This window comes from Triturus cristatus, chromosome 2_2 (assembly GCF_964204655.1).
Source record: "Triturus cristatus chromosome 2_2, aTriCri1.1, whole genome shotgun sequence".
Lineage (NCBI taxonomy): Eukaryota > Metazoa > Chordata > Amphibia > Caudata > Salamandridae > Triturus > Triturus cristatus.
In genome coordinates, this window is record NC_140582.1 from 511,160,928 (window position 1) to 511,175,162 (window position 14,235).

Here is a 14,235-nt window from a genome sequence, read left to right on the forward strand (position 1 = left end):
GGAAATCTAGGCGTCAAGCAAAAGCCAGGGACCTGCTTGCCTCCTTCTTATCAGGCAGAACACAGGCGGTAACGCTAGGCCCTTTTAAATCTGCAAGCCTGGCGTTGCCTTGTGGGGTTCCGCAGGGCTCATCCCTAAGCCCGACACTATTCAATATCTATGTGTCGGACTTAGCTAGGGTTATTAAACAACACCGGATGAGCCTGACCTCTTATGCGGATGATACCCAGCTTGTGCTTGCCATTAAGAACGATGGGGAGGAGGTAGCGGTAAGGTTCCAGGATGGTATGCTGGCAATCAGAGACTGGATGGCAACAAATTGCCTGAAATTAAACTCTGAGAAGACTGAGGTGATCATCTTTGGAAAACTTTCCCCAGGGTGGTCATCCGTCTGGTGGCCTCCATCTATGGGAACGCTGCCGACTCCGGTATCTAAAGTTAGGAACCTAGGTATCATCTTCGATGATAAACTTAATTTCGCCTCTCATGCAAATCAGACGGCCTCAACTGCATTTCAGAAATTAAGGATTATTAAAAAAGTCATTCCGTTCCGACCTGACAACGCGGCTAAAACAGTAGTGAGCACTTTAGTTCTCTCATCTTTAGACTACTGCAATGGCCTTTTCGCAAATGCTCAAACTCGGGTGATAGCGAAAATGCAGTCAATCAAGAATGCGGCGGCAAGACTGCTTTCTAAAACCCCCAAATTTGATTCTATTAGTCAAACCATTAGGGATATTCACTGGCTTACAATCAGGAACAGGATCAAATTTAAGACCTTATGTCTCACTTTTAAAGCCCTAAACAAGCAAGTCCACAAGTTCTTCAAGATCAATTAACCTTATATCAACCCACCAGATCCCTGAGATCGATGATGTGTTTACAAATCATTGTCCCACGCACAAAAACTGTGTCTTGGGGAGACAGACGTTTTGTGGTATCAGCAGCTAGAATGTGGAATATGTTACCACTACACATCAAATTAAGTCAAACTCTTCTTCAGTTCAGGAAATTACTGAAAACTTGGCTATTTAACCAATAACTATGCTTACTGTCTTCGCTATAACTTATCCCCTTTGACTACTGCTGAAGTCTTACTCATCCCCTTTGATTTTGTTGAAGTCTTAGCGCCAAGACGCCTAAGGGCAAACGTTGCGCTTAATAAATTGTAAAAATAAATAAATAAATAAAATAAATAATGTTGCTAGGGATTCTGCTTGGAATGTTATTGAGGAGGGATGTGTTTATCACACTTGCAGAGGTATGGTGGATGGCTGTGCCTCCAATTTATAGATGTTTGACAAATGTTTCATTCTTTTTTTTTTTATAAATCTTTTTATTAAACAGACTTAACATCAGGTACAGTGCCGCAAAGGTCAGGACGGAGGTTTCAAATATACGTATAGGTAAAATAGGATGCGTCAGTGGAAATCACGGGGAGGGGGAATCATCGCTGTTCAGGTCACGGGGAGGAGTACAAATTCCGCCACGGTAAGTATTCCAGGGAGCCCACATCTTAGACCATTTCCGGGGGCAGCCCCGGGCCATATACACAGTCTTTTCTCTTTGCATACACCAATCCAGGTCTTTTTCCCAATCTTTAATCGTGGGTGCATGCGAGGCCCCCCCAGAGCTGTGCTATATTCCTCTTGGCGATCATGCAGCCGAGTGTGACCCATTGCGTGGCATGCGTGTTAAAGTCGGTTGGTTCCCAGATGTTGAGGAGGCATCTGGGTGCTTCTGGCTTGATTTCGACCTCCAATGTTTCGCTCATGACTATGTGGTTTTTACGCCAGTATTCCTGGATTAGTTCACAATGCCAAATAATGTGCAGAAATGTGCCCATCTGAGTACACCCTCGTCTACAAGACCCGTCTGTCAGTCGACCCATGTGTACCAGTTGGGGACCCATTATATAAATCCTGTGCAGGATCTTTAGTTGCATTAGGCGAAGCCGTGCCGGGATCGCAATGGTCTTGGGGGAAGAGAGCTCCGTCTGCCAGCCTTCGTCATCTAGTTCGACTCCATCTCCAGTCCATTTTTCACGTAGTGACAATAAAGGGTCGTCCATGTTATTGATGAGCTTGCAATAGGTGAGGGAAATAGCCTTTTCAGGTAGGTGACCATCCAATAGTCTGTCCTCTAGACGGGAGCTATCTGGTAGAGGGGAGTTAAAGGGCACTGTTGTCTGTAGTGCGTGATGGATTTGGAGGTACCGAAACTGCTCCGTCTCCGTGAGGGAGTATTGACTTTGGAGAGTGTCAAAAGACTTCGCACCCTCTGTGCTCCACAGGTCCCTAATGTGGGAGATACCAATCAGGTCCCACTTGTCGAAACCCTTGGAGTGACCCAGGTCTCCTAGCTTTTGCGAATCCCATAGGGGAGTGGCGAGAGTCAATCTATTGCTCCAACCGAGTGATTTGGTGGCGGCATGCCAGATTTTGACTGTGTGATTGGTAGGACCAGTAAGTGGGTATCTGTCTGGTTTGGAGTAAAGTGCGCGGGTGAAGGTCCCATTCGGAAGGAGCCATCGGTCCATATTGAATCCTGGGTCGTCAGGGCGGCCATAGATGCAATGATTAATTGCCATAAGGTGTGCTGCCCAGTAATATTTTTTAATGTCGGGTAGCCCGATACCACTGTCATACCAGCTGAGTGTTAATTTTTGTAGGGCAATACGCGGTCTCCCACCCCATAGAAGGTCTTGCTGGAGCCCTTCAATCTCTTTAAAACATGAGTTCGGGACAGGATCGGCCGAGTTTTGTAGAGCATATAGGAAATGGGGTAGGGACATCATTTTAAAAAGGGCCGCCTTGCCCAATAGTGAGAGCGGGAGCATCTTCCAATTCATGATATCCCTTTTGAGTCTCTGCGGGGGGGGGACAAGGTTACGGGCATATCTGACCGAGGGGTCAAGAGAAATAAATACGCCTAGGTATTTGAAGCCCTCCGAAACTATAGATATGGGACAGTTCCGGGGTAACGGAGGGGGACCCCCACAGAGGACATATAGGTGAGATTTTTGCCAATTAACACGAAATCCAGAATATCTGCCGAAGGTGTCTAGGATGTCAAACACGGCAATAAGGGATCTCTTAGGGGATGTGAGATACAAAAGAATATCATCCGCATATAGAGAGATGCGGTCTTCCCATTCTGCTGACCATCGCATCCCTCGAATCATTACATCCTTACGGATCCATGTTGCAAGGGGTTCGAGGGCCAAAGCGAATAGTAAAGGAGAGAGAGGACATCCCTGGCGGGTCCCTCGGCTGAGCGTAAATGTATCAGATTTTTTATTGTTTACGACTACCTGAGCCATAGGTATGTTGTATAGTAGGCGCACCCATTGACCAAAGACCGGTCCGAATCCCAGTTTTGCAAGTACTGCAAAAAGATAGGACCATTCAAGTGTATCGAATGCCATAGTGGCGTCTAAGGAGACTATGACTGCATCTTCACGTAATGTCGAGGCCCTTCCCATCACGCCGTGCAATCTGCGCAGATTCAGAGCAGTGTTCCTTCGTGGCATAAACCCTGGTTGATCAGGATGCACTAAATCCCCTATTACCTTGATTAGTCTATTTGCTAGTACTTTAGCTAGGATTTTGGGTTCTGCATTCAGCAATGAAATGTGGCGGTTGGAGGCACAGTCTGTTTTGGGTTTCCCGTCTTTATGAATAGTAACAATAGTGGCTATTCTCTGGTCAAAGGGCAGTGACCCCTTTTCAAGGCTATCATCATACATGGATTTAAAAAGAAGGCTAATTTATTTGGGCGGAGCTTGTACAATTCAACTGGGATTCCGTTTGGGCCAAGGGCTTTGCCTGGGTGGAGTGCTCTTATCGCAAGTGCCATTTCATCAGCGGTGAGGGCACTATCCATAAACGCTCGGTCGGCTTCTGAGAGGGTGGGAAGGGAGATATCCCTGATAAGGTCTAAGGCGTCTGATTTTGTGTAAGGCACCACCGAGCTGTAAACTGTGTGAAGTGGGTTGCAAAGTGGTTAACTATGTCATGGGGATCCGTTATGGGAGAGTCGTCAGCATCTCTAAGTTCTGGAACAAGCCTGCTGGCATGCTCTCTTTTGTCAAGCCAGGCAATTAACTTCCCAGCTTTGTCTCCCCAGTCATAGATTTGGCCCAGCTTGTCCTGCCCCAATTGTTTGGCACGGTCAGTGACCAGGGCCAGGTATTCGTCCTGACGTAAACGGAGGGAGTGAAGGGCTGAAGGAGTGGCGTCAGAGTTTACGTCCTGTTCAAGACGATAAATTTCGTGCTCGGCATCAGAAATGTCCTTGAGCCTGTCATTTTTAGGTCTCGGCTAGCGAAGGCTGCGCTTGCGCAGTCTCGCTCGCGAGATTTAATGACTTTGAGTGACTTTGAGAAGAGGGGCTTGCACCCGCCCCTCTTCTCTCCTGTTCTCCATTGGCTGGCCTCTTAAATGCAGGCCAGCCACTGGAGAAGAGGTCCAGTCACTCCGTTGAAGCCCCGTCCTTTTCGGATCGGGGGGCGTGGTTTTACCGAGAAGTCTCAATCGTGCCGGCCGTCCCCTTTTTCACCCCTTTTGCAGCTGATGGGCGTGTTTTTTTTTTTTTTGGTTTTCCCTGTTTGGAAGGTCATTTTGTGTTGGTTGCTGTGAGGCGAAGCATTCCTGGAGCTGTGTGGTAAGCGATCTTTTTTTGGGTGGGTTGGTTGGTAAAGGCATCCTTTATGTTTGGGAACTAACTGTTTGACCTTTGTTTTGTTACAGGTTTCCAGCAGTGTGGGTCGTTCCGGTGCAGCGGCTGCAGGGAGCGCTTTCCTCGGTAAGTATGGTGGTGTTTGCGGGCCTTCGATAATGTATATTGTAGCTTTTGTTAGTAACTGTGTATTTTTTAAGTTTCCTTACAGGTCTTCAGTAGTGTGGGTCGTTCCGGTGCAGCGGCTGCAGGGAGCGCTTTCGTCGGTAAGTATGGCGGGGTATGCGGGCCTTCGATAATGTATATTGTAGCTTTTGTTAGTAACTGTGTATTTTTTATGTTTCCTTACAGGTCTTCAGCAGTGTGGGTCGTTCCGGTGCAGCGGCTGCAGGGAGCGCTTTCCTCGGTAAGTATGGTGGTGTTTGCGTATGTGTTGTAAGTAACTTTTTTTTTTTTGTTTCCTTACAGGTCTTCAGTAGTGTGGGTCGTTCCGGTGCAGCGGCTGCAGGGAGCGCTTTAGTCGGTAAGTATGGCGGGGTTTGCGGGGCTTCGATAATGTATATTGTAGCTTTTGTTAGTAACTGTGTATTTTTTATGTTTCCTTACAGGTCTTCAGCAGTGTGGGTCGTTCCGGTGCAGCGGCTGCAGGGAGCGCTTTCCTCGGTAAGTATGGTGGTGTTTGCGGGGCTTCGGTAATGTATATTGTATGTGAGGAAGTAACTTTTTTTTTTTTATATTTCCTTACAGGTCTTCAGCAGTGTGGGTCGTTCCGGTGCAGCGGCTGCAGGGAGCGCTTTCCTCGGTAAGTATGGTCGGGTTTGCGGGGCTTCGGTAATGTATATTGTATGTGAGGAAGTAACTGTTTTTTTTTTTTATGTTTCCTTACAGGTCTTCAGCAGTGTGGGTCGTTTCGGTGCAGCGGCTGCAGGGAGCGCTTTCCTCGGTAAGTATGGTGGGGTTTGCGGGGCTTCGTTAATGTATATTGTATGTGAGGAAGTAACTGTGTTTTTTTTATGTTTCCTTACAGGTCTTCAGCAGTGTGGGGCGTACCGGTGCAGTGGCTGCAGGGAGCGCTTTCCTCGGTAAGTATGGTGGGGTTTGCGGGGCTTCGTTAATGTAAATTGTATGTGAGGAAGTAACTGTGGTTTTTTTTATGTTTCCTTACAGGTTTTCAGCAGTGTGGGGCGTACCGGTGCAGCGGCTGCAGGGAGCGCTTTAAGTGGTAAGTATAGTGGGGGTTGCGGGAGTTAGCTAAGGCATATTGTATGTATTTTAAGTAATAATTTTTTTATGTGTGTATTTACAGGGCTTCAGCGGTGTGGGTCGTGGCGTTGCAGTGGTGTATCGTGGGCGATTAGGTAAGAGTACGCCATTTTTTATTTATTTATTTTATTTCTAAATTTTTGAGGGGTACTGTTAGACGTTTTAAGTTTAGTTAGCTTTGTTTGTTATGGATTTGTTGTATAGCAATAGGCTTTTTTGTCGTCGGAAGTGTTGTGTATTTTTACTGGGGTTGTGCCAGGGTTTGTTGTGAATCTGCGGATGTTGAATTTTTCTTGTTTTCACGATGCAACGCTCGGCGGAAGACAGCTAGAAACAGGTAAGTGAATTTGTATTTTACGTTAAAAGTTGGACTTTGAGAATTAGTGGGAGGTAAATGTGTGGGTCGTTCCGGTGCAGCGGCTGCAGGGAGCGCTTTCCTCGGTAAGTATGGTGGGGTTAGCGGGACTTAGGTGATGTATATTGTATGTGTGGTAAGTAACTTTTTTTTTTTCTGTTGTCTTACAGGTCTTCAGCAGTGTGTGTTGTACCGGTGCAGCGGCTGCAGGGAGCGCTTTAGTTGGTAAGTATGGTGGGGGTTGCGGGACTTAGGTAAGGCATATTATAGTTTTTGAAGTAATTCTGTTTTGTTTTCTGTTTATTTACAGGGCTTCAGCGGTGTGGGTCGTGGCGTCGCAGCGGTGTATCTTCGGCGATTAGGTAAGAGTACGCCATTTTTTTTCATTTCATTTCTCGATTTTTTGGGGGTACTGTTAGACGTTTTAACTTTAGGTAGTTTTGTTTGTTATGGATTTGTTGTCTAGCAAGAGGGTTTTTGGGCGTAGGAAGTGTTGTGTATTTTGACTGGGGTTGGCCCAGGGTTTGTTGTGAATCTGCGGATGTTGAATTTTCATGGTTTTCACGATGCAACGGTCGGCGGAAGACAGCTAGAAACAGGTAAGTGCATTTGTATTTTACGTTTAAAGTTGGACTTTGAGAGTTAGTGGGAGGTACATAGATTATGTTATGTTTGATATCTAATTCTTTGTTATGTGTCTGTTTTTGTAGGGTCGTGCCGGTGCTGCGGCGTAACTTCAACGAATAGGTAAAAGTATGCCATTTTACATCACTTCATTAACTTATTGGTGTAGTGTTAGACACTTTATCTTTTTGTTGTTTTCTTTGTTATGGATTTCGTAGTATAGCAATAGGGTTTTTGGCGTCGCAAGTGTGGGGTCGTTTTCGTGGGGTTGGGCCAGGGTTTGTTGTGAATCTGCGGATGTTTACTGTTCATTGTTTTCCCGATGCTACGGTAGGCGGAACACAGCTAGAAACAGGTAAGTGCATTTTTTATTATACGTTTAAAGTTAGACTTGGTGAGTTGTTGGTAGGTAAATTTTATGTCTATGCGTAATATTTCATTCTTTGTTATGTGTCCAGTTTTGAAAGGTCGGTCCGGTGCAGCGGTGTCACTTCGGCTATTAGGTAAGAGTACACCATTTTTCAGCATTTAATGCAATTATTTTTGATTGTACTGTTAGACTTTTTATTTTTAGGTTGCTTGGGTTGTTATGGGGTTTGTAGTAGAACAAAAGGCTTTTGGGTGCTCAAAAGTGTGTGTTTTGAGTGGGGTTGGGGCAGGCTTTGTTGCGAATCTGCAGATGTTGACTGTTCATTGTTTTCACTGCGCGACGGCCGGTGGAAGGAAGCGACAAACAGGTAAGTGTATATAGTTTATACGTTAAAAGTTGCACTTGGAGAGTAATTCGGAGGGGAATACAATATGTTTGTGAATTTTTTAAAGTGTTTGCTATGTCTCTGTTTTAGGAGGTTCGTACCGGTGCAGCGGGGAGCGCTTTAGTCGGTAAGTATGGTGGGGGTTGTGGGAGTTAGGTAAGGCATATTGTATGTTTTTGAAGTAATTCTGTTTTGTTTTCTGTTTATTTACAGGGCTTCAACGGTGTGGGTCGTGGCGTCGCAGCGGTGTATCTTCGGCGATTAGGTAAGAGTACGCCATTTTTTTCCATTGCATTTCTCGCTTTTTGGGGGGTACTGTTAGACGTTTTAACTTTAGGTACTTTTGTTTGTTATGGATTTGTTGTATAGCAATAGTCTTTTTTTGTCGTCGGGAGAGTTGTGTATTTTGACTGGGGTTGGCCCAGGGTTTGTTGTGAATCTGCGGATGTTGACTGTTCATTGTTTTCCCGATGCTACGGTAGGGGGAAGACAGCTAGAAACAGGTAAGAGAAAGTTTTAATATACGTTTAGAGATAGCCTTTGAGAGTTAGTGGGAGGTAAATGTTATGATTTATATCTCAATCTTTGTTATGTGTCTGTTTCTGTAGGGTCGTTCCGGTGCAGCGGCGTAACTTCAACGAATAGGTAAAAGTATGCCATTTTACATGACTTCATTAACTTATTGGTGTAGTGTTAGACACTTTATCTTTTTGTTGTTTTCTTTGTTATGGATTTCGTAGTATAGCAATAGGATTTTTGGCGTCGCAAGTGTGGGGTCGTTTTCGTGGGGTTGGGCTAGGGTTTGTTGTGAATCTGCGGATGTTTACTGTTCATTGTTTTCCCGATGCTACGGTAGGCGGAAGACAGCTAGAAACAGGTAAGTGCTTTTTTTCTTATACGTTTAAAGTTAGACTTTGTGAGTTGTTGGTAGGTAAATTTTATATGTCTATGCGTAATATTTCATTCTTTGTTATGTGTCCAGTTTTGAAAGATCCGTTCGGTGCAGCGGCGTCACTTCGGCTATTAGGTAAGAGTACACCATTTTTCAGCATTTAATTCAATTATTTTTGATTGTACTGTTAGACTTTTTATTTTTAGTTTTTTTTGGTTGTTATGGGGTTTGTAGTACAACAAAAGGCTTTTGGGTGCTCGAAAGTGTGTGTTTTGAGTGGGGTTGGGGCAGGCTTTGTTGCGAATCTGCAGATGTTGACTGTTCATTGTTTTCACGGCGCGACGGCCGGTGGAAGGAAGCGACAAACAGGTAAGTGTATATATTTTATACGTTACAAGTTGCAGTTGGAGAGTAATTATGAGGCAAATAAAATATGTTTGTGATTTTTTTAAAGTGTTTGTTATGTCTCTGCTTTAGGAGGTTCGTACCGGTGCAGCGGCTGCAGGGAGCGCTTTAGTCGGTAAGTATGGTGGGGGTTGCGGGAGTTAGGTAAGGCATATTGTATGTTTTTGAAGTAATTCTGTTTTGTTTTCTGTTTATTTACAGGGCTTCAGCGGTGTGGGTCGTGGCGTCGCAGCGGTGTATCTTCGGCGATTAGGTAAGAGTACGCCATTTTTTTTTCATTTCATTTCTCGATTTTTGGGGGGTACTGTTAGACGTTTTAACTTTAGGTAGTTTTGTTTGTTATGGATTTGTTGTATAGCAAGAGGTTTTTGGGGCGTAGGAAGTGTTGTGTATTTTGACTGGGGTTAGCCCAGGGTTTGTTGTGAATCTGCGGATGTTGAATTTTCATTGTTTTCACGATGCAACGGTCGGCGGAAGACAGCTAGAAACAGGTTAGTGCATTTGTATTTTACGTTTAAAGTTGCACTTTGAGAGTTAGTGGGAGGTACATAGATTATGTTATGTCTCATATCTAATTCTTGGTTATGTGTCTGTTTTGGTAGGGTCTTCCCGGTGCAGCGGCGTAACTTCGGCTATTAGGTAAGGGAACGCAATTTTACATCATTTTATTTAAATAGTTTTTGGGGTACTGTTAGATTATTTGTCTTTATGTCGTTTTCTTTGTTATGGATTTAGTAGTATAGCAATAGGGGTTTTTGGCGTCGCAAGTGTGGGCTCTTTTTCGTGGGGTTGGGCCAGGGTTTGTTCTGAATCTGCGGATGTTGACTGTTTATTGTTTTCACGATGCAACGGTAGGCGAACAGAGCTACAAACAGGTAAGTGATTTTTTAATATACGTTTAGAGATATACTTTGAGAGTTAGTGGGAGGTAAATATAATATGGTATGATTTATATCTCATTCTTTGTTATGTGTCTGTTTTTGTAGTCTGTTTATTTTATAGTAATACTGGTGTTTTATGACGACAGTACTGTCATGTGTATTGTGTGTTATAAAATATGTGAGTACGTCAGGGTGGGGCACGTTTTTGTGCTGAATCTGCTGTTTTGGGAGTGTGTCATCCTTTTTTAGATCGGACGGTAGGCGTGACGCAGCTACAGACAGGTAAGCGCGAAACTTTTATACCTATTATGTTTGATTTGAAAGTATTTTTACTGTGATTATAATGTTTGCGTTATTGGATGTATTTGTAATACAAGGTTATCTTATTTATTGCTGGGTGTTACACTGTTTAGTTGCTTGTGGTACAGGTTTTGTAACGGAAGTACTGTCACGTGTATTGTGTGTTATTCAATATGTGAGTACGTGAGGGTGGGGCACGTTTTTGTGATGAATCTGCTGCTTTGGGAGTGTCTGATCCTTTTGTAGATCGGACGGTAGGCGTGACGCAGCTACAGACAGGTAAGTGCGAATCTTTTATACCTGTTATGTTTTATTTGAAAGTATTTTAAATGTAATTATAATGTTTGCGGTATTGGTGATGTATTCGTAATACAAGGTTATCTTATTTAGTGCTGGGTGTTAGACTGCAAAGTTGATTGTGAAACAGGTTTTGTAACGGAAGTACTGTCACGTGTATTGTGTTTGATTCAATATGTGAGTACGTCAGGGTGGGGCACGTTTTTGTGATGAATCTGCTGTTTTGGGAGTGTCTCATCCTTTTGTAGATCGGACGGTAGGCGTGACGCAGCTACAGACAGGTAAGTGCGAATCTTTTATGCCTGTTATGTTCTTTTGGAAATTACTTTTACTGTGATTAGAATGTTTGTGAGTTATTGCTGATGTATTTTTATTCTAAGTTTATTCGTATTTCTTGCTGAATGTTAGAACGTTTATTTGATTGGGAGACAGGTTTTGTGACGAAAGTACTGTCACGTGTATTGTGTTTGATTCAATATGTGAGTACGTCAGGGTGGGGCACGATTTTGTGATGAATCTGCTGTTTTGGGAGTGTCTCATCCTTTTTTAGATCGGACGGTAGGCGTGACGCAGCTACAGACAGGTAAGTGCGAATCTTTTATATTTGGTATGTTTTATTTCAAAGTATTTTGAATGTGATAATAATGTTTGAGTTATTGATGATGTATTTGCAATACAAGGTTATCTTATTTCTTGCTCGGTGTTACACTGTTTAGTTGCTTGTGATACAGGTTTTGTAACGGAAGTACTGTCACGTGTATTGTGTGTTATTCAATATGTGAGTACGTCAGGGTGGGGCACGTTTTTGTGATGAATCTGCTGTTTTGGGAGTGTCTCATCCTTTTTTAGATCGGACGGTAGGAGTGACGCAGCTACAGACAGGTAAGTGCGAATCTTTTATACCTATTATGTTTGATTTGAAAGTATTTTTAATGTGGTTATAATGTTTGCGTTATTGGTGATGTATTTGTAATACAAGGTTATCTTATTTATTGCTGGGTGTTAGACTGTAAAGTTGATTGTGAAACAGGTTTTGTGACGGAAGTACTGTCACGTGTATTGTGTTTGATTCAATATGTGAGTACGTCAGGGTGGGGCACGTTTTTGTGACGAATCTGCTGTTTTGGGAGTGTCATCCTTTTTCCGATCGGACGGTAGGCGTGACGCAGCTACAGACAGGTAAGTGCGAATCTTTTATACCTGTTATGTTCGATTTTGAATTATTTATAATGTGATTATAGTGTTTGTGTGATTGATTAGGTATTTTGGTTCAAAGCTTAGTCGTATTTATTGCTGGGTGTTAGACTGTTTATTTAATTGTCATACAGGTTTAGTGACGAAAGTACTGTCACGTGTATTATGTGTTAGTCAATATGTGAGTACGTCAGGGTGGGGCACGTTTTTGTGATGAATCTGCTGTTTTGGGAGTGTCTCATCCTTTTGTAGATCGGACGGTAGGCGTGACGCAGCTACAGACAGGTAAGTGCGAATCTTTTATGCCTGTTATGTTCTTTTTGGAAATTACTTTTACTGTGATTAGAATGTTTGTGAGTTATTGCTGATGTATTTTTATTCTAAGTTTATTCGTATTTCTTGCTGAATGTTAGAACGTTTATTTGATTGTGAGACAGGTTTTGTGACGAAAGTACTGTCACGTGTATTGTGTTTGATTCAATATGTGAGTACGTCAGGGTGGGGCACGATTTTGTGATGAATCTGCTGCTTTGGGAGTGTCTTATCCTTTTTTAGATCGGACGGTAGGCGTGACGCAGCTACAGACAGGTAAGTGCGAATCTTTTATATTTGTTATGTTTAATTTGCAAGAATTTTTAATGGGATTATAATGTTTGAGTTATTGATGATGTATTTGTAATGAAAGGTTACCTTATTTAATGCTTGGTGTTACACTGTTTAGTTGCTTGTGATACAGGTTTTGTAACGGAAGTACTGTCACGTGTATTGTGTGTTATTCAATATGTGAGTACGTGAGGGTGGGGCACGTTTTTGTGATTAATCTGCTGTTTTGGGAGTGTGTCATCTTTTTCAAGATCGGACGGTAGGAGTGACGCAGCTTCAGACAGGTAAGTGCGAATCTTTTATACCTGTTATGTTCTCTTGGGGATTAATTATTGCTGGATGTTAGAACGTTTATTTGATTGTGATACAGGTTTTGTGACGAAAGTACTGTCACGTGTATTGTGTTTCATTCAATATGTGATTACGTCAGGGTGGGGCACGTTTTTGTGATGAATCTGCTGTATTGGGAGTGTCATCCTTTTTCTGATCGGACGGTAGGAGTGACGCAGCTACAGACAGGTAAGTGCGAATCTTTTATTCCTTTTTAGGTTCATTCTAAAATTACTTTGACGATAATTAGAATGTTGGAGAGTTATCGATGCTGTAATTTTTGGGGATGTGTTCACTTTTTTAAGGTTGTATGTTAGGCGGTTTATTTCTTTGGAATACAGGATTTTTAACGGAAGTACAGTCACGTGTATTGTGTGCAATTCAATATTTGCGTACGGTGAGGGTGGGGCACGTTTTTGGGTAGGATCTGATGTGGTGGGAGTGGCACTCTTTTCTAGATCTCACGGTAGGCGGACGCAGCTACAGACAGCTAAATTGAATTATTTGAAACGTAATATGTTCAATGTAAAATTGCGTTTACTTTGATTGTAATGCTTGGTAGTTATCATAAGGGCACGTTTTTTAACAGAATCTACTATTGGGGGAGAGTGACAGTCTTTTGCAGATCGCATGGTAGGTGCTACGCAGTTATAAACGGGTCACTTGAAGTTTGTTCACCAATTGTAGGCATTACCTCAGGTTGTTATTGGAATAAATTACTTTCTGTTTGTTTTCCAGGTATGCCTCTCTCTGGCTCGTTCCCGGGAACCAACGTGCTTGCACTGCTTTCCATGGGTATGTATAATGCGTTTGCCGCCTCTGTAGTAAAGCATCTTGTCTGTCCCTTATCTAACGCTTGTATTTTTACTTTTTTTTTCACAGGGATTCACCGGGCCGATCCGTCCTTGGGAAGCGTCATGCAAAGATTACTTCAGCCGGTATGTATGCTGGTGTTTGCGGATCTTTCATAAGACATCTTGTCTGATTCGTATTTCACTTAGACATTTTTTGGGGGGGTTTTACAGGGACTTCCGCGGGCCTGACTATCCCGGGCAGCATCGTGCTTTAGGACCTTTACTCTGTAGGTATTAATCTTTTGGCGGGTCTAAGGTAAGGCATCTAAAGGTAAGTCTGTTTACTTATTTTCGTATTTTGCCTGTATTTAGAATGTTTTGTGTTCGTAAAGGAGGTTTAAGCTTTACAGCGCATTTGCGGTGAATTCTCTTTGATAAAAACTTTGAACGCGGTCAGACAGGTTGGAGCCGCGTTTCCTTTTGCTGGATCGCTATCTGTCTCATGCATGCTTTCACATTCAATTCACCAGGAATTCACACCTCCTCGCTAACGATAGCACACACTCTCAGGCAGACATTCCTTTCATCCAAGGAAGACCACCACCCAAACATTAGCATACGGCTAGACAACAAGAAGATTTCACACGCGTGCTGTTCGTAAACAAGTGTTACTTCTCTTGGAAGACAAACACTCACAGTGGAACCTTCACTTGGCCAGCACTTAACCTTCTATTACTCTCCCTATCCGGGCCCTGTATATTAGGGAAAGACGTGTGCACACTCTGTGGCACCCACCGTAACAATGCCTATTCCCGTGGGAATCAGAGTATATAACAAAGAAACAAAGGTGCACCACATACAC